General features: G+C 42.5%; 1 non-coding gene across 1 annotated transcript; it reads right to left on the bottom strand.

The window, feature by feature from the left end:
- Nucleotides 1–10085: 10085 nt before the first annotated feature.
- Nucleotides 10086–10160, bottom strand: Trnas-cga. The gene has a single exon. It is a non-coding gene; the product is annotated as a tRNA-Ser (tRNA).
- Nucleotides 10161–21725: the final 11565 nt, after the last annotated feature.

Below are 21725 nucleotides of genomic sequence, written 5' to 3'. Positions count from 1 at the left end.
GACTACATGTTTTAGAATATTCACATTTTTCCGACATACATTGTTAATACTTTTATATAATTTACGGACATACCCTTATCCTCGCAGAGCGATAAACTTTAATTTATACTGTACATGTAATAAAACGGAAAGGCGAACGTTAGTCAACCTCATGACCATCTTCGTCTTTCCACTGCTGTACTATACTCCTCAAGCAGCGGTATTACAAACATTAACTCATTACAGTTCATATTAAACAAATTGTAGCAATAGGACAAATCATTCATGCTGATGATAATGTATTGTGCATGTGCGGATAATTCTTTGTTTTACCACTATCTGCATATATGTTAAACAAATTATTTATAACACTGAAAGTATTTGTTCAATAATAGGGTATATAAGGTTATATCGTAGCTGATGTAAATATTTATCGAACTGTCTCTGACACTCATGTGTAGTGAATCTGTGGCTACTGTTGCTGTTGTTATAAATAATTTTACAAAGAAATGTTAATAAACGTGTTAATAATTGCTGTAGATTTATGGTAATAATATCAGTGAATTCATCTCTTCGTTGTACTTTCAGCAATTGTCATTAGAATTTCTGTGGCATGTTTGGAAATGGTTTCCTTGTTTCCTTGTTTTCAGTGAATATTTGAAGCCTATAGCTGTAGCACAGTAAGACCATGTCCATGTTGCTGGGCATTCATGCTATAGTATACAGGAAAGTAGTACTACACGAAAGTTGTGAACAAATCAATGAGGATTTGCAGAAAATAAATGCGTGGTGTAATGACTGGCAGTTATCTCTCAATATTAGTAAGTGTAACCTACTGCGTATAACAAGGCGAAAATCCCCTTTAACGTATGAGTACTAAATAAATGATCAGTCATTGGAAGCGGTAACATCAGTCCAGTATCTGGGTGTGACTATTCGAAAAGATCTCAAATGGAATGATCAGATTACAGAAGTAACGGGTAAGGCGAACTCTAGATTGCGGTTTATTGGTAGAATCCTGAAGCGATGCAGTCCTTCAACAAAGGAAATAGCTTACAATACGTTAGTTCGTCCAGTCTTAGAGTATTGTTCGTCCTTATGGGACCCTTACCAGTTGGGCCTGATTCAAGAGATTGAGAAGGTCCAAAGAAGAGCGGCAAGATTCGTCGCTGGTACATATAGCCATCGCGAGAGCGTTACAAATCTCATAGAAAGTTTGAAGTGGGAGACGCTTGCAGATAGACGACGCGCTAAACAGAAGGGGCTGCTCGCTAAATTCCGAAATCCAATCTTCGCCGAAGATGTAGAGCGTATATTATTACCACCAACTTTCAAATCGCGTAATGATCATCATTCAAAGATAAGGGAAATAAGAGCTCGTTCTGAGGCGCGAATTGTGCCCTCCGCCACACACCGCTTGGTGGCTAGCGGAGTATATATGTAGATGTAAATACAGTTCACTGATGGTATCTTCCAAACAGTTAAACACCGTTATAATTATTGCTCGAGCCCCCTATGGCGATACTGAGCACGCTATAAATTTTAATAAAAGTTGTTGAATGTTGAAGAACATCGATTCATATTTAACATATCGATCGGTTCGCTAAACACGGCCTAATCCCAATGATCTTAAGTTCACTAGACAACATCGCGAATTCCTAAGTGTCGGACGCCACATAATATTCAAAGTCCCGACTGGTTTAAACACAGCTAAAGTCCAGTGGTACTGTTTCAGAAAAACGGTTTGGAATGCTCAAAAATAAACGGAGTCCCACAGTAGTGCTTCAGCGGCTAAGTGTGGTGGCACTTGAATGGAAATAGGGTCCCATAGCTATGATTTTCCAGGAAAGTCTCATTGGCTTACAAAAACAATGACCAAAATACACAACACGCTGAAAAAACAAGTCCCTACTTTGTTCCACACCGAAAATATCTTAAGTCCGGATACTTCTCGAGAAGATGTGCCTTCCATCTGCGCACACACACTAAGTCCCGAACCGCAAAACCAAACACCAAAGCGTCGCGTCGAGCAAGACAGGTGCGGCGTCGGCAAAGGCGTGCAGAACTCTGTCCTCTGGAGCTTTGTGTCAGCTCCACATCAATACCCTAGATCCGAAATTCCCCAAGCTTCGTCAGGTAACTGCTTTTCATTGCTCACCACTTCTTTGCATAACTTTTTACATAGAAGACCAACCTTCATTTTGTTATCACCATTACATGCGTGCTCAGATTCTCGTCAAAACACATATTACACAAATTTGTAGCTGCAATAGTTTGTCCATAATTCATTTTTCAATATTTTGCAATTATCTTTGCAGAATGCGAAAATAGTTTTTGTCCATTTGTGCTACTAAATAACATTACAGTTCTTTATAAGGCACCACTTTCCACACTAATCTGAAGCTCTCTTTCTGATCCACCGATCAGAATTTAGAAATATACAAAGGTTTGACAAATATGGGCCAAACTGTGCAAAAATTATTAACAAGCAAAGACAACATAGCATAATAATCACAAATATCACAATTTTATCATGTTGAAATGTGTATAACGACAGCCATTATCATACACTGCATTTATGTTCGTCTATCTGTCTTGTATTATTTGTTTTAAGTAATTATTAGCAACAAATTAATAAAATTAGTGTTCTACCAGTGAAATAGTAATGCTGAAAATTGTACAAGTGTATCAGTCGCTGCGTTTCGAGGAGACTTTAAAATTTAGTAGTTGTTTTACTCTGTATGTGCATTGGTTCAAAAGTTATAAATTACACAGTAAATTGCACAAATTGCAGATTTGTCTGTTTAATATCTTTTGATATAAAATGCGTATATACAGTATCAACGTCTCCGCTGATTATTCACAACTCCTCTTTCATGTGTCTTGTCGTACTTGGCTTTTGTGTGTAATTAACGCAAACGTGGATAAAGCGTTGCCTTAAAGCAGTGTGCTGGAACTGGGTAAACCAACGTGACGTCACGTAACCGACAGCCGTCTGAAACTGACGGGTCCACACCGAGCTATCTGCCGCTGACCACTCGCTCGCCGCCGCCTTCCATCCCGCTCTTGCCCGCTGCTTGTCTGAGCTGGCCTCAATTGTCCCCTTGCGCACCCTTTAAGCACAAACCGCGATCAAGCTTCTTTTTCCAAATGTCTGTCGTGTCATACTACTCATCACTGACCCTCTTACTACTCGGCAGTTTGCTATGCACATGACATTCGACCAAACCCACCGTTTTCTAGTATCTTCCACAGCAGACATACCACTTGTAATGTTACAAACCCTTCTGCTCTACAATCCTCCTCTACACACAATATTTTCTTCACCTGTAGAATAACTTCAAATGTCAGGCAAACAATTCATCTTCACAAAGATAGATGATATATAATCCTAGTTATGTTAATTCCGCTTTCTAACTTCAAGGCAACAATCCCTTCCCTTGAAAACTCCTCATATATTCGGAAGCTGAGTTAGGACACCAGTTGTATTCATTACTGTTGTAGTCCTGTGACACTCTTCTACTTCCAGAAATTATAATCATTAACCAAATTATTATCCCCGTTACAAGGAACAGTACCTCACTAAACACTATTCACCGAGAGAACAATCTCATATATATATATATATATATATATATATATATATATATATATATATATATATATATAGGGTGTTACAAAAAGGTACGGCCAAACTTTCAGGAAACATTCCTCACACACAAAGAAAGAGAATATGTTATGTGGACATGTGTCCGGAAACGCTTACTTTCCATGTTAGAGCTCATTTTATTACTTCTCTTCAAATCACATTAATCATGGAATGGAAACACACAGCAACAGAACGTACCAGCGTGACTTCAAACACTTTGTTACAGGAAATGTTCAAAATGTCCTCCGTTAGAGAGGATACATGCATCCAGCCTCCGTCGCATGGAATCCCTGATGCGCTGATACAGCCCTGGAGAATGGCGTATTGTATCACAGCCATCCACAATACGCGCTCGAAGAGTCTCTACATTTGGTACCGGGGTTGCGTAGACAAGAGCTTTCAAATGCCCCCATAAATAAAAGCCAAGAGGGTTGAGGTCTGGAGAGCGTGGAGGCCATGGAATTGGTCCTCCTCTACCAATCCATCGGTCACCCAATCTGTTGTTGAGAAGCGTACGAACACTTCGACTGAAATGTGCAGGAGCTCCATCGTGCATGAACCACACGTTGTGTCGTACTTGTAAAGGCACATGTTCTAGCAGCTCAGGTAGAGTATTCCGTATGAAATCATGATATCGTGCTCCATTGAGCGTAGGTGGACGAAGCTAAAATGAGCTCTAACATGGAAATTAGGCGTTTCCGGACACATGTCCACATAACATCGTTTCTTTATTTGTGGGTGAGGAATGTTTCCTGAAAGTTTGGCCGTACCTTCTTGTAACTCCCTATATATATATATATATATATATATATATATATATATATATATATAGTGGGCCAGACAAGTTCGTAATCTCAAAGGGGAACACACACACACATATATATATATATATATATATATATATATATATATATATATATATATATATACTCCTGAAAATTGAAATAAGAACACCGTGAATTCATCGTCCCAGGAAGGGGAAACTTTATTGACACATTCCTGGGGTCAGATACATCACATGATCACACTGACAGAACCACAGGCACATACACACAGGCAACAGAGCATGCACAATGTCGGTACTAGTACAGTGTATATCCACCTTTCGCAACAATGCAGGCTGCTATTCTCCCATGGAGACGACCGTAGAGATGCTGGATGTAGTCCTGTGGAACGGCTTGCCATGCCATTTCCACCTGGCGCCTCAGTTGGACCAGCGTTCGTGCTGGACGTGCAGACCGCGTGAGACGACGCTTCATCCAGTCCCAAACATGCTCAATGGGGGACAGATCCGGAATCTTGCTGGCCAGGGTAGTTGACTTACACCTTCTAGAGCACGTTGGGTGGCACGGGATACATGCGGACGTGCATTGTCCTGTTGGAACAGCAAGTTCCCTTGCCGGTCTAGGAATGGTAGAACGATGGGTTCGATGACGGTTTGGATGTACCGTACACTATTCAGTGTCCCCTCGACGATCACCAGTGGTGTACGGCCAGTGTAGGAGATCGCTCCCCACACCATGATGCCGGGTGTTGGCCCTGTGTGCCTCGGTCGTATGCAGTCCTGATTGTGGCGCTCATCTGCACGGCGCCAAACACGCATACGACCATCATTGGCACCAAGGCAGAAGCGACTCTCATCGCTGCAGACGACACGTCTCCATTCGTCCCTCCATTCACGCCTGTCGCGACACCACTGGAGGCGGGCTGCACGATGTTGGGGCGTGAGCGGAAGACGGCCTGACGGTGTGCGGGACCGTAGCCCAGCTTCATGGAGACGGTTGCGAATGGTCCTCGCCGATACCCCAGGAGCAACAGTGTCCCTAATTTGCTGAGAAGTGGCGGTGCGGTCCCCTACGGCACTGCGTAGGATCCTACGGTCTTGGCGTGCATCCGTACGTCGCTGCGGTCCGGTCCCAGGTCGACGGGCACGTGCACCTTCCGCCGACCACTGGCGACAACATCGATGTACTGTGGAGACCTCACGCCCCACGTGTTGAGCAATTCGGCGGTACGTCCACCCGGCCTCCCGCATGCCCACTATACGCCCTCGCTCAAAGTCCGTCAACTGCACATACGGTTCACGTCCACGCTGTCGCGGCATGCTACCAGTGTTAAAGACTGCGATGGAGCTCCGTATGCCACGGCAAACTGGCTGACACTGACGGTGGCGGTGCACAAATGCAGCGCAGCTAGCGCCATTCGACGGCCAACACCGCGGTTCCTGGTGTGTCCGCGTGTGATCATTGCTTGTACAGCCCTCTCGCAGTGTCCGGAGCAAGTATGGTGTGTCTGACACACCGGTGTCAATGTGTTCTTTTTTCCATTTCCAGGAGTATATATATATATATATATATATATGTATATATATATATATATATATAGTGGGCCAGACAAGTTCGTAATCTCAAAGGGGAACATCAAATGATACTACACGTGACCTCCAGCCATCGCCCCCTTGGGTGGGGCGGTGACAACATTTAAATCTTAAATGGAAACACACATTTTTTATTGCAGATTCGGTATCTCCATAAACAAGTAATCAATTTTTGTCTGAAACATTTTTTTAAAGGCGCTGAAATCGAGAAAAAGCAAAACTCGGGAAGAACTCCGACTTATTTAGAAATATCCGAGAAAGACGCATCAAACCGATAAAAAAAAGTGCACCAATTCTTTCTTTACGGCAAATTAAGCTATTTTTGCACAAAATGTACTGTATCATGCTTTTAGCGTTACCCAGGGACAACGACATGGACGTAGTAGAATGATGTTCCCATGGGGTGCGTCATTAGTGTGAGTCCGCTTGCCTCTCACACGTTGGGGTGCTTCATTGGAATGAGTCCGCTTGCCTCTCACGTGTTGGTGTGCCTCATTAGTGTGAGTCTCCTTGCCTCTCACAATTTGGGGTGCTTAATTAATGAAATTAGGCATGAAGAAATTGTTCAAAATTATCCCCATTTGCTGCAATGCATAAAGTCAATCGTCTAGGAAAGTTGTCCAAAGTTTTGAGCAGCACATCAGGTGGTATGGCTGCACACGCTCTTCGAATGCGTTGCTCCATATCGTTTCGGGTCGTGGGCTGTCTTTCATAAACAATAATTTTTAAATAACCCCACAAGAAAAAATCTGGAGATGTTAGGTCTGGTCAACGTGCAGGCCACTGAATTGGCCCGCCGCGTCCTATCCGCCGACCAGGGTAAAGTAAATTTTTAATATAATGGGGAGCTGCTCCGTCGTGTTGGAACCAAATGGTTTAAATGGCTCTGAGCACTATGGGACTCAATATCTGAGGTCATCAGTCCCTTGAACTTAGAACTACTTAAACCTAACTAACCTAAGGACATATCACACATCCATGCCCGAGGCAGGATTCGAACCTGCGACCGTAGCTGTCGCTCGGTTCCGGACTGAAGCGCCTAGAACAGCTCGGCCACTGCGGCCGGGTGTTGGAACCACATTCGTTGCCTAGTTTCTAAATCATCTTCCATTAGCTCCAACAAATCATCGCGGAGAAGTTTTAAAGAAGATTCCCCAGTAACATTTCGGTCAAACAAATACGGTCCTGTCAAGTAACCGTTTACATTTCCGCACCAGACCATTAACGACCATTTGCGTTGATTGTCAACGGGTCTGTGCCAGTGTGGATTGACAGTGGACCAATAATGAAAATCACGACGATTTAATTATCCATTGTTTTTTAATGTGGCTTCATAGGTGAACATAACGTATCTAGAAAAATCATTGTCACCTCTTATCATTTCCAAGGACCATTGGCAGAAATGCACACATCTTTGCATATCTTTTGGCATTAATGCCTGTGTCAGTGTGATATGATAAACATGATATATATGTTCCTTCAAATTCCTCAAAACAGTTGATTTCGGTATTCGAGTTTGTCTCTGAATCGCACGATTACTCATTTCGGGATCCAGTTGAACACAGGCGAGAAAGGTAAGGGTTTGATCCTCATTTTCATTGTATTCACGATGACGAGGTGGATGGTGCATGTATCCATTTAGAGCTCGGTGAGTGCAATTTTCAATAATGTTTTCGCTTGGATGTCGTCTGTTTGGGAAACGATTCGCATACAATTGCGCAGCTGCAGTGTAATTGTTATGGCACTCACCTAAAATTAACATCAGATCAACAATCTCTGTAGGAGGATAGTGAGCCATGTTTCGCTAAATAATCATTTACTTTCGTCAGTTGATGTTTACTGTTCACAATCTGAAAGTGAAGTGACGTCTGATCGCCTTGCACCGACCTTTATACTGAGCCATAGTTCGCAGTTTGGCCACGGTAGCGCCACAATCTGACGAGTAATGCAATTGTGAAGAGTTCCGTAACGATGTTTTAATACCATTCCACCTCCTTCCATCAAAAGCTGTGGCGGGTAGGATACATTTTGTAAAAAAAGAGCTTAATTTGGCGTAATGAAATAATTGGTTCACATTTTGTATCGATTTGATGCGTCCATCTCGGATCATTCTAAATAAATCGGAGTTCTTCCCAAATATTAATTTTTCTCGGTTTCAATACTTTAAAAAATGTTTCAGACAAAATTTGATTACTTTCCTTTAATGGAGAATCCGAATCTGCAATAAAAAAATGGGGGTTTAAGTTTATGATTTAAAAGTTGCCCCCACCCCACCCAAGGGGGCGTGGGCTGGGGGTCACGTGTAGTATCATTTGATGTCCCCCTTTGAGGTTACGAACTTGTCATATGAAACTTCAGATGGACCACCCTGTTAGTTCTTACAATGCTTCGGAACTAGAACTGGTGGTAACGATGTCGAATCATTTAGCAGTTCATTAATGCTTTCTTCAAAGAGAGGTATACATATTAGTCCCAAAACTTGTGGCACCAATGGCAATAAAGTCTACATATTTTAACAAGCTCTTTCATAACACACCCAGATGGGTTAGATGCTGGCTAGTATGATGAAATGTAAAGTGTGTTTATTTTCTGCTATGCAGAATACGCTTCCAAACTACTGATCTTAATTTTTGACCATATTTGAAGATAACTTTATGAACATGACAAATTTTATGCAGGGAGTAACTCCTAAATCCTTGTGCAATTGTTTTACTAACATCTGTTCTCAATGGCGTGAGTAACAAAAAATCAACTCAGCTGCGACAAAAACAGAAGAGTTACCTTGACCCATTCTTGGAAAAGGGCCATAAAATCTATTGCAGTAACTTCTCTCAAATTCAATGGAAGGATAGGAAATAAATATGCATGGCGGGACGCTACTGCCAGTTTGCATTAGCTTAGGTTTGCATGAAGTCAAATTTTACAAGTATGTTTCACCATTTGAAGAAAAATGCATATCGCACTAAGTTTGGCATAGCATTTCTTTGGCACAAAACGTGCACAACTCAAAACCGTATGTCAGATTAACTTGTTGACTAATTCCTCAAGAATACATACAATTCGGTATGCAATATTTTCATCTCTCTCCCTAAAAAAGTCTCAACTTATTCGTGTAAAACTATCTAATTGTTGCTATTGTCTGATATATCCACTCCCCAGGGCACACGTTCATCATGCTCCTTTGTAATATTCTCAGGTGAACACTTAATAAAATGGTCAAATGTTAAATTTATTAGTTACACGACAGAAATTATTTTCATTATAATCATCCTCAGTACCATTAATCCAACCTAGAGGAGATCCTCATGAGGAATGGTACACAACTGGTAAACTGAATTCTTGTAAACACCTTGCCCACCTGGCTAAATGACAGTGAGTCAACCTGCCACTCATCAAAAATTGTAAAGCATAGTGATCCTTACAGCCCTTGGTCATCTGTCTAAACACCGAAAGTGGCAAAATCCCACATAACAGCGACAACTTAAAGCTCTGTGACCAAATAGTTGCCTTCCTACTTGGTGAGCACCTGGTAAACAAAAACAGTAGTGTGACACTTATGAGACTTCATAATTCCATTCATATCTAATTCCTAGGAGAGTCCAGTACCAAGACCCATATTATAATTGTCTGAGTCAAGAAAAAAAATTCTGTTCTAATCAAGGTTTCACAGAAGAGAAGTCTGAAAAAGAACCTGTTTGAAACATTCAAATTCCTTTTGTGCTTGGACATCCCAGACCGAAGAAATGTTTTTCCATTAATGTACACCATCATGGCACAGCTCCAATGTTCAAATTCGTAAATCTTCTATAAAAATTAATTAATCCCTAATATGAACCATCTCTCTCCTCGTTGAGGGAGCAGAAAAATCACCGTTGTCCTCAGTCTTATCTAGATCGGGTTGAATCCATGATGCAGTTTCAATATGTATGAGAAATTTCTCCGACTCCTACAAAACTATTACAGTTTTAGGTTCTCAGTGACACTATACTGCTTGAATACACTAAAATATCTGTCCAAAACCACTTATGTTTCTCCCAAATATTCTTATCAATTAATAAACCAACAACATGGTAAGACTGTGTGCCCGACCGAGACTCGAACTCGGGACCTTTGCCTTTCGCGGGCAAGTGCTCTACCAACTGAGCTATCGAAGCACGACTCACGCCCGGTACTCACAGCTTTACTTCTGCCAGTACCTCGTCTCCTACCTTCCAAACTTTACAGAAGCTCTCCTGCGAACCTGCAGAACTAACACTCCTGAAAGAAAGGATATTGTGGAGACATGGCTTAGCCACAGCCTGGGGGATGTTTCCAGAATGAGATTTTCACTCTGCAGCGGAGTGTGCGCTGATATGAAACTTCCTGGCAGATTAAAACTGTGTGCCCGACCGAGACTCGAACTCGGTACCTTTGCCTTTCGCGGGCAAGTGCTCTACCAACTGAGCTACCGAAGCACGACTCACGCCCGGTACTCACAGCTTTACTTCTGCCAGTACCTCGTCTCCTACCTTCCAAACTCAGTTGGTAGAGCACTTGCCCGCGAAAGGCAAAGGTCCCGAGTTCGAGTCTCGGTCGGGCACACAGTTTTAATCTGCCAGGAAGTTTCAACATGGTAAGATATTATTAAATCCTCTAATAAATCTAGCCAAACTGAAGTTCAACCCAATGGGAAATTTTTAGAATTGATAACAACAACTGTGAAAGAAAAATGCTTTGAATTTTCGACATGAAAAACGCAGCTCACTTCACCAATAGCTTTCTCTGAAAGTAGTGGAAGACAGGACTCTAACACTCGTTTAAAGTGAGTGGTCTATCAGTTTCTAGTAGAAGAAGTCTGTTTATGTACTCAGAATCATGCCTAATACCGTCTCCTTCCTTCAGTAGCATAATAATGGATCATTAAATGATAGATTTATCGATCACTCCTTGCTGCATCATTTTCGCAGTCTCAGCCTCCACACTCTCTTGATAAATTAATATTGTAGGATAAGATTTGCAAAGAAAAACTATCCATGCACTTTAACCTTAAATTTATACGAAAATACGAAAAATTTATTCGAAAATGGTCCTCGAATGTTCGGATGTTTCTGTAGGCTTAAAGGAACAGCACCTGACCAACCCTTAATTATCAGAGGAAGCATACACAGATTTAAGGTCAATTACTCGTCCTTTGGTTGTTGGGTATCAACAAATAGATAACAAATGACGATCAGTTCTACCCATTGTGAAGTAGTGCAATATTGTATTTTATGTGAAACTGATGTAGCAACTATTTTAAATTTAAGTTCTATGTGGTTGTAACCAACTATGTGTATGGATATGTGAATGCGTAGTACACACACCTGTCGCCAGATGTAAGGAGTGTGTTGCGTAATAAAAATGATAAGCTATCATGAGTATTTAAGCAGATCTCTAAAATAAGAATGTTTCTCGCCCAGAAAACTAATTTGGAATGCAATCTGACCGAACATCTTTAACGAAATAGTCACAGAGACACATGCTTACTTAATGACAGTGGAACGGAAATGAGTTTTCCATAGCTAGAAAACTGTACATCAGTCTGTATATAATGATTCTTCAAGAACCGGTCGAAAAATTGTATGGTGAGTATGCTTTCAGCTTTTAACCAAAAGCCATATTACGATCCCTTGTATTTGTGATCAATAAATTTTGTTTTGAGAAGAATGTCTATTCAGACATTTAATTCAACCTTGTAGATCAGAATATGATTTTAGAATCAAATCTCCTCATACTGTAGTAAATACAGCGTCCCCCACTCTAATGTATACAAACGAATATCTTATTAATATACCAAAATTTTGAGTATTGCAATAAGAAATCATTAGTCTTCCTGGACAGCATCTGACAATTTGACTTTCTCTACCTGTATTACTGAACAAGAAGGTTGTATGGTAGCATGTAGTTATTTTATGTAAAATTATAAATGAAATGTGTGGAGTTGGTCACTTCTTGATATAATTTTGTGAACTGAAACAGTATAGTGTGGAAAAATAGTGAAATATTTTGGAGCTTTCGGCGTAGTGAGAATTACTTTTGTGGTGGCGTAGATCGACGAGATCGACTTAGACCACCAGTCGCTAAGAGAAACAATGAACAACTGTTTATCTTTATAAGGAATTGTTGTCTTTGTCTTTCTGTTTCATGTAGGGTGTGTTAGCTTATACTTTGGTGAAACGTGCTCTGTGGTTATTCTGTGTGTAATCGCACGAGTAAAGTGCATAATTCGCAGAAACAGTATCTGAATTTAATTCTGTATACCTGTGGGGCGATGGGTGGAAAATTTAATTATTTCTATTGCATTGTTACCGTTCTCAACACAGGCTCTCTAACTACAAAGCTGGCAACCAGAAAGTGGTTAGCAAAAACGTGATGCCTGTAATTAAAGTTTACTGTGCCCACTCTGATGGAGAAATAAAGTTATCGATCACTGAAGTTCATTACGCTGAGGATTTAGGATGATGTCTGGGATTCATAGAAAATGCAGTTTACTATAACAATTTTCACTATACTCTGAAAACGATAAAGCGTAAAGTTTCAAATAAAAGTTTAACCAAGCAATGCTACTATCAACTATTGTACTATCAGAGGTGTTCAGAGTATATTGTGTGGATCCAATTATCCCTAGATAAAGAAACTGTTCAATAACCATTATCGATGTAAATGTTCTAAGTGAATGCCCACCAAAATCTGATGTTAATACTCATCAAACGCACACTAGTAGTGACAGCAGGTCTGTCCTGCCGCGACACGTGAAAATACGACATACGCAAGCTGAGAATAAATCACTGGAGTCGTTCTGCAATTAACACTTTACCCCAATGTGAACTCATTGTTATGTGCATACCGAGTTACGTAATACGGCATCCAAGGCTGTTCCTTGCAACTGCACAAACGCGAAGCGACTTCCGGCATGGAGTGCGCCCTGATACGAACCTAGAAGAGGACTGGGGTCTAACTCTAGCTCGCAGCACTCTTATTTATATAGCCGCGGTGCGGACCGTCGGAGCCGCAACTGACAAAATTGGCCTTCCTAACTATCCACTCGGGCTAGTAAAGCACGACTTCAGTCACTAAATAATTAATTGCTTCATTCACTGAAGGCTAATGAAGCTCTCAGTTTACTTGTACTATGAGCACACAGGTAAGTATCTGTAATAAAATTTTGATGTGGCTACCTTAGATACTTTTGGCGAAAGAATTATTTTAGTTGCACTGCACGCAGTAGTTGAGCTCTGAACTTGGTTGGTTGGTTGGTTTGTTGGGGGAAGGAGACCAGACAGCGAGGTCATCGGTCTCATCAGATTAGGGAAGGATGGGGAAGGAAGTCAGCCGTGCCCTTTGAAAGGAACCATCCCGACATTTGCTTGGAGCGAGTTAGGGAAATCACGGAAAACCTACATCAGGATGGCCGGACGCGGGATTGAACCGTCGTCCTCCCGAATGCGAGTCCAGTGTCTAACCACTGCGCCACCTCGCTCGGTTCTGAACTTGCCCTTTGGACAGATGCTACAGCTATAGTTTTATAGCTACCTTTTGGAAACTTCTGCCATGTTTGTTATTACAGCGTATCTCCAGTCTACCTAAATCTAAACATCCTAGCTTTATCTAATCACTTACAAAATCTATGTTGCTTTCATACTCTTAGGACACAGAAACAGAAAATCAAGAATTTCAACCAAAATTTTACTTTGTGAGATCGAGCATGCTGTTTCCATTGAATTAAAATGAAAAAGAAATCTGAATATAAATTTGGAAGTTTCTATCTCCTTCCTTTTGCGCAGGTGATTTTTGAGTAAAGTGTCCAAATTTCGAAAACTGTTTAAGTTATTAAACTGAAACTTAACACATTATCACTTTAGCATCATTCCTGAAATGCTATTCACTTTTCAGATTATTTACTCTACTTTTAAGGCATTGCACAATATTCGTGACGTCATAGCTAATTATAGCGAACTGCGCTGGCACACAATGGAAAGCATATGAATTCTATATGGCGTGAGTAGGCTGCTTCCCTACATAGCCGCTGCTAGCGAATTCCCACATTAGTCACCAAAGACTGCTGTAAATGTCCCACTTACATGTGAACACGCAGCGCTGCCGCCGAGAGAACGGATATCACAACCCATCAGACATTATTAAGGCCTTTGACTGGTTTTGACTGCTTTTCCCATGGTTTGCGTAGTGCAACGAACTACACAGAATAAATGTAGTCCGGAAATGCCAGTGACAGTGATTACCTGCCTCCTACCACGTGTGCACATAAACTTCCAGCTTCCACATGACCACATTCATCACATCTGTCCACAGATTTTGTTGTCTACAACAGGGGAACCACAAAACCCGATTTTAACAAGTGCTTCAGCCCCTCCATTAAATCCTACTTGTCGAGAATAAATGTAGTCCGGAAATGCCAGTGACAGTGATTACCTGCCTCCTACCACGTGTGCACATAAACTTCCAGCTTCCACATGACCACATTCATCACATCTGTCCACAGATTTTGTTGTCTACAACAGGGGAACCACAAAACCCGATTTTAACAAGTGCTTCAGCCCCTCCATTAAATCCTACTTGTCGAGAGCAGCACCACTCCATCACTCCTCTCATTCTGACATGCGCTCCCACAATGGTTGTTCACGTGACGAGCTACCTGCCAAGCAGGGCAGTGAATGATTCGTTTCCGTCAGCTGATACTCCTGGATCTATGCGGTGAGTGCCTTATCGACACTTTTCCAGCACCGAATCTCCTGTACAATGTATACCACCGAAGCTACCTCAGTCCGTCTCAGACCAACCAGAAACTTAGTCTCCTCTAGCCAAACCTGTGTCCACTATTCACAACGAATTTGATGATACAGCAGAATATTTAGTTTTACTCTACCACACAGGTGAACATGCTGCTACATTCAGTGATGTTATTCTATTTCCACCTCCTGCAAACAAGTCTGCGGCAGCCAAAGCATCATTACTTCAAAGACTGTGAAACACAAGAGCAACAAATTCATCACTCTATTTTCTTGGAATATTTAAATGGACAGACGCCTTCAATGTTGTGGCGCCACCTCAGAACTTTAGTGGACCCTATATTGATGCTTCAGATGTCACGGTTTGCCATGTGGACAAGGAAGTTGCCCCAAAGAATTAACAAACATTTTTAATACGTAACGAAGGTCTCTCACAAGAAATTATGTTACAATTGGCTGGCCACATATTAGATTTGTTAAAAGGACTACTACGCTACCCATCAGCCCCCATCAGTACTTGTACCTGACAGCCATGTTGTTCATCGATGTGGCAGGCGGCTAGCGAACTGTGTCAGTCGTGCCCCTGGATTTCCGACGTGTCACACACAGAGTCGCGACAGCCATCTACTCCTTCACTCCCTCAGACCACGACCGAATAGTTAAAAAATGTTCAAATGTGTGTGAAGTCTTATAAGACTTAACTGCTAAGGTCATCACTCCCGAAGCTTACACACTACTTAACCTAAATTATCCTAGGGACAAACACTCACACCCATGCCCGAGGGAGGACTCGAAGCTCCCCCAGGACCTGCTGCACAGTCCACGACTGCAGCGCCTAAGACCGCTCGGCTAATCCCGCGCGGTGACAAAGTAGTAAAAAGCGTTCCAGGAGACGCACGACACTACAGAAGTGAGTCATCGCTCCCAGACGTCCTATACACACCACACACAGCTGACATCAACAGATCACCAAGCGCCACCCATGTCTCAGGATATGGACAGCAGCCAACAGATAGTGCATATGTGCTTGTTCTATGCTTGCTTCAGCATCAAAGCATGCAAGTGCCAACAGCCGCCACCTCGCTTGCAGCCATCATGCTAAAAAGGTTTTTTGGTGGAGAGCGCATAAATCCGAATACAACTTCTCTTTGTCACGCTGCAGATATCACGCCCCAACTCATGGGTTATTTCTCGCAACACTGATCAAGGCATCGGCCATAGGTTCAAGTGGACTTCCAAGCAAGCTGATGCGAATGAACCATTGCTAGGGGCGAATATCCCACGCCATTCCCATATGTGCCCGAATTTAAGTGAAGGTTTGCTCTGTTGTAGATCTTCTGGTGTTGTCATTCATGGTACAATGGAAAACCTTCACCATATGCTGCTACACAACACACGGCCGCCTCCATAGTCCCCGTGTATAGACTTCAGTAGTTACGCTACTGATTTGGGATCAACTGGAGGCAGCCAACAAACTATACAATAACACCAGAAAGGAGTTCCTCACGTTGCAAAACGACAATTCCTCACAAAAGAAGGTGCTGTGTGAGTGACACAGCCAGTTCGTGAAGACCAAATTTCATCTAAAGTGGACAACCTATAAGTCAAATTATGCCACTTCATTAAAAAATGTTGTGGACGACAACTCTAACATTCTGCGTGGTGTCTGTTTCTTCTATATCGTGTCTCCCTACCACTTTCGCGCAACGACGCTCTGAGCGTGTTTTTTAGGGAATTGACTAGTTTGAACCTGGGACCTGTTGCTGGCAAGGAGACGTCAGACCACACATGACATGTAGAATTCAGAAGAGTTCAGTGAGACTAGCGATGATATAACCAAATACGTAACGATTTCAGCGTCAGCTCCACTGCACTCCCTGTAAAAGAATCTTAATACTAACTAAACTTAGTGGAAGGGGTTCAAGGATTTCCTGTTTTTAGTTAGCTAGTAAAACAACGTCGAAAAAGCAGTTAAGTTTACCACTGGAAATTTTATTCTACTCACAAAACATTGTTTATAAATTGCACTATTGATAAAAGGAAATGTTTTAATACAGGATGGTAAAAACCAACTGCGTTCAACAAAAATGTGAACGAATATTCCCTGAATGGGTTTCCAAGTTCTACAATGGATCGAAAGATGACCTATGCCATATCACATCTATAATCTAGGTTGAAATTAAGTTTCACAACATAGAAAACTATCAAAATGGTCTACAGTGACCCTCAATTATCTTTAATTGCTTATCTAGCTTGTCGTAAATTACAGTGGCTGATGTGGCTTCTCAATAACTATATAACAGAAAAATCATCGCATTTCAGATTTTTACTTCAAGTGACAAATGTGAACACCATGAGCTTTAATTGACGATCAACACTAGTATTACGCAAAAAGGGGGTGTAACAGATGAGACTTCTGCAGTTCTGAGTGAAGCTTTATGCGCTGTTATGCGGCATCGCGTGCGTTCATTACCTTGTCGGTGTTCGTCAGGGGGCGGCAGGCAGCACAGCTCCGCTCACCTCGCCGTCTCGGAAGCAACTCTCTCCTAACTTCTCCTTACTACAATTTACCGAAGTTGGTTTAAAAAAACTATCTGGCTGTGTTTTCATCTGACCAATCAGGGTCTCAATGTTAACCTTAAGCTCCGCCTACAAAAATTCTGTCCATCCAATGAGAAACGTTATACTTTTCGTGGTGGGGCAATGTTTTTAAAGTTTGCAACGTAACAGAGACGTGAAAAAGTCTCACGCTAAAACTTGCGGTTGGGGTGGCCCTTTTTGTGTTATCGTAAGATCTGTACTGTTCTTCTGGAGGGCTCTGGCTTTTAACATGGGCTTGGGGGTGGTCCTGACGTAACAGAGACGCGAAAAAGTCTCACGCTAAAACTTGCGGCTGGGGTGTGGTTCTAGCGGTCAGCTGGCGACGTGGGTGTCCGTCCCTTATCGTAGGGCCTTCCAGCTTAACACGGTTCTGCTCTCAGCTTCTGTTCTCGTTTCTCCCCTCGGAACTGCGTCTGTCTCACGGTGGGAAGGTATGACATGCATTTAGGCATTCTTGTGTTAGTCTGTGGTATTCCATTTGCTCACTCGTTACACATATTACTTTGGATAATTTAATATCACGATTTATTCGGAGCTATGTGACATACTACTGGATTTGCTTATCGTGTCAGGGTTTTCATGGAAGGTGTTGGATTTGCCTGACACCTTACACAACAGGTATAAATACTATTTAATATGGTGTATTGAAGCAGCTAGATTACTTCAGGAGGAGATTGAGCAGATACTAATACACATGCACAATTTATCAGTACTTTCTTAAAACTTGAACTCGGCAAATACTTTACACAGCAAGTAATTATTGTCCACACAGGTGACATTATTTAATGCTGTCGCTAACACTTGGAACATTAGCACTTTGTTAATTGCAGATTGATGTTTCCACATCAGGGTACAGTTGTATTTAACTGGATATAAGTCCAAACTAACTGTTCTGTTAGCATGCAACCATATTTGTGCTAAGACGGTACTGTCGTCATTGGCGATAATGTGGCCCTCAGGGTCTCAACTTTCGTTTTATGGCTATGGGCTTGGTGACCTCAGGGTTCCTGATCTGGGAACTGGTATGTGCCTCCAGGCCTTTGTCACCATAAGCTCTAGGCATGCTTCAGCGACCACAATATGGTGTGGCGGTGGAACGTTGTGTTGTGTGTCACAGGGAATGAGGATCTTGGATTGACTGCCCAGACCACGAGGGTGGTAAAAACCTCTAAGTAGAACCTTTAAGTCTCAAGGTGTTCTGCTTGCTGATGAGATGCATGGCTGTTGAGGTGAAACCTGCCATACCTCAGCGGTATAAGGCTTACCTAGACACATTGGACTCTGTCGAGGTGGATTTTTATTTCACTAGCTGCTTGTAGGACCTAGAGGGATACTTAGAAAATTACTCTGCCACCTCCCAGAGAAATGGGTGGGTTGCTGGAAGATACCAACACTCACTGAAGCAAGAGGTCTCATGTAACCAGTCCTCCAGACTCAGGGATGCCTCAGAATTCTAGTGTCTATAGTAACATAATGCCGGCTGCTAGTGAGAGTGCGTTGTTACGAGGTAAAAGGAATGGGGGAGGCTTTCAAAAAGTCACTCCTCTCTAAGCTAAAAAAGGTTTACATGGGATTGCATGTACATTAAAATGTACACAAGTGACACCCAGTCACCTGACCACGTTTTAAGTCCGTGAGTTCCGCATAGCGCCCCATTCTGCTCTCTCACGATGTCTAACGACTACTGAGGTCGCTGATATGGAGTACATGGCAGTATGTTTGTGGGGTGTCCGGATACTTTGTGTCACATAGTGTATGACCTTCCTCCTCAATCTGGAAAGACTTTGAATTACAACAAGAATAAGCTTGTCTATCATGCCTAGAAAACCCAAGGACAAAATTTCCTCACTTGTTTCTGAAGTACAACACATGGACTACGAGACTGAAAAGATTAACTTTTAGACTGGAAAAAACTACCTTTAGTTTTACAGTTAACGTGAGCCCTGATTTTATTCACTTTTACGTTCACTGTAGATTGACTGCCTTGTGCACTTTGAACAAGAGAAATAGTCGGAGCGCCAAAATCTGCTTCACACATGTCTACAACATTTTGAGATTCGACAATAGAAAAAATGTTCAAATGTGTGTGAAATCCTATGGCAGTCAACTGCTAAGGTCATCAGTCCCTAAGCTTACACACTACTTAACCTAAATTATCCTAAGAACAAATACACTCACCCATGCCCGAGGGAGGACTCGAACCTCCGCCGGGACCAGCCGCACAGTCGACAATAGACAAAAGTTTTCAGATCCGGATCTGGTAGTTTTAGAACTGCTTACACCTAACCAACCTAAGGACATCACACACATCCATGCGCGAGGCAGGATCTAACCTGCGACCGTAGCGGTCGCGCGGTTCCAGACTGAAACACCTAGAACCGCTTGCCACTACGGCCGGCAGCAGTGACTGGTGACGGAGCTGCTTGGTACGACATCGGTTTAGTTAGTTGTAAGTCACTGAGCACCTGTCGTTCAATCTACAGCGCCTGAAACTGGACAACATCGCTTAGAGCCATTTCTTGCAGGGGCCCAGTTGTGGTTAAACATTCAATATTAGACACAACGGGTAGTAGACAAATGTCAAAATTTGAGTGCTGTCGTTATTGCTGGTTCCCGCTGAGCCACAACGTAAACATGGGAATCTTATGCACGTGGTAAATACTTTACTTTGAAAATATTTAGTGTCCACAAAAATGAAATGTATTTGGTGCTGTCGATAACACTTGTAACATTAGCACTTTGTTCATTGTAGAATTATAGTTTCACGTTAGAGTACAATTGTCTTTAACTCAATGTAAGCTCAGAATGAATGACCTATTAGCACGCAACCATATCAGTGCTAAGACGATACTGACATAGCTAGCGATGATACCAGATGGTTGCTGATTGTACAGGGACTGGGCTATTAAATAGGGACTGAGCTGAGTAGCTCTGCGCTCGGACATACATAAGTTTCTGGTTGCGATGGTGTAAGGCTGCACTTGGAAGCGTGTCTATACCGACGTCTCCGATTCGTTGCTGCGTCTGTCAACGACTGTCTCTACTTGTGGTGCCGTCGTGAGGTACCAACTTTTGGATTAGGCCTCGTTCTGCAGACAACGCCACAAATACCTCGACTTGTTACTGATCCAGATATTGCTGGCTTTGGACCCCGTGGGCACTAAAGGCGACGATCACACAGGTCACTGATGAAACATACGCACGGACACCATTCAGCAACACAACAATCAGCTGGACTGTTTATAGTCGTCATTGTCTACTCACTACAATTACCTCCCTTCTGCATCTTCGATGCACGTACAGTTCAGTGCCAGAGCAAACAGTGACAGTAAATCCCATGTGCCTGAAGTCAGTGTTCGCCAGCCCCTGACCCACCCTGGCCTTAAGGGTGACACAACGCACGGAACTGAAATAGGAGAGGGATCGCCCGTGTCTCAAAAGGTACGACGACTTTCCCCTAACGAATTACATATCACGAAATCCATGGTGGACTACTTGTTAACCAGAAGCACACTATACCCTCTGCAAAGTGACTGGATACCGCCGATTCATTTTGTTCCAAAAAGAGACGACATCTTTCGAATGTGTTGAGACTACAGGGCCCTAAACGCTTAGATGATTTTTGATCAATATCTGGCACCTAATATCATAGACTTTTCACATTATTTGTCTGGTGCATTGGTCTTGAGCGTTAGACTGCCATAAGGATTACCTGAAAATATCGATGACAACTGAAGATTTATATGAAGACAGTAACTGTTCTCGAAAGAGCAGATACTGTAGATGACCGTGCTGCTTTTCCCTGGAATAAATGATGACTAACTGAAACCCTCAGCTGCCGACAGGTGTTGTTGATATACCTCGATGTGGACAGCCGAAAATGTATGCCCCGACCGGGATCTCCTGCTTGCATGGCAGACGCTCTATCTATCTGAGCCACCGAGGTCCACCATTTTACCTATGTGATGTACCTTATAGACAGTCGGTAATGTGAGTCTCACGGGAAGCGTGCAAGGGATAAGTCCGTGTAGTCGCGATGTTCATGTGTGTCCTCGGTGGCTCAGATGGCTAGACCGTCTGCTATGTAAGCAGGAGATCCCGTGTTCGAGTCCCGGTCGGGGCACACATTTTCGGCTGTCCACATCGAGGTATATCAACAACACCTGTCGCAGCTGAGGGTTTCATTTAGTCATCAACTGAAGATATTCCTAAAATTGCTGTTATCTCCCTCTTCAGATCTTCTTTAATTTTCAGGCGTGGTGTTCGGATTGAAACACGCTGCCAACGCTCAGAACAAGCGGCCTTTTTGTTTTGCATATCTGGATGACGGGACGATTTTTTCTTCTTTTTAGCA

The sequence above is a fragment of the Schistocerca americana genome, chromosome X, assembly GCF_021461395.2.
Source record: "Schistocerca americana isolate TAMUIC-IGC-003095 chromosome X, iqSchAmer2.1, whole genome shotgun sequence".
NCBI classification, from domain to species: domain Eukaryota; kingdom Metazoa; phylum Arthropoda; class Insecta; order Orthoptera; family Acrididae; genus Schistocerca; species Schistocerca americana.
Note: the sequence above shows the minus strand (reverse complement) of the source record. Positions and strands in the feature narration are given on the sequence as shown.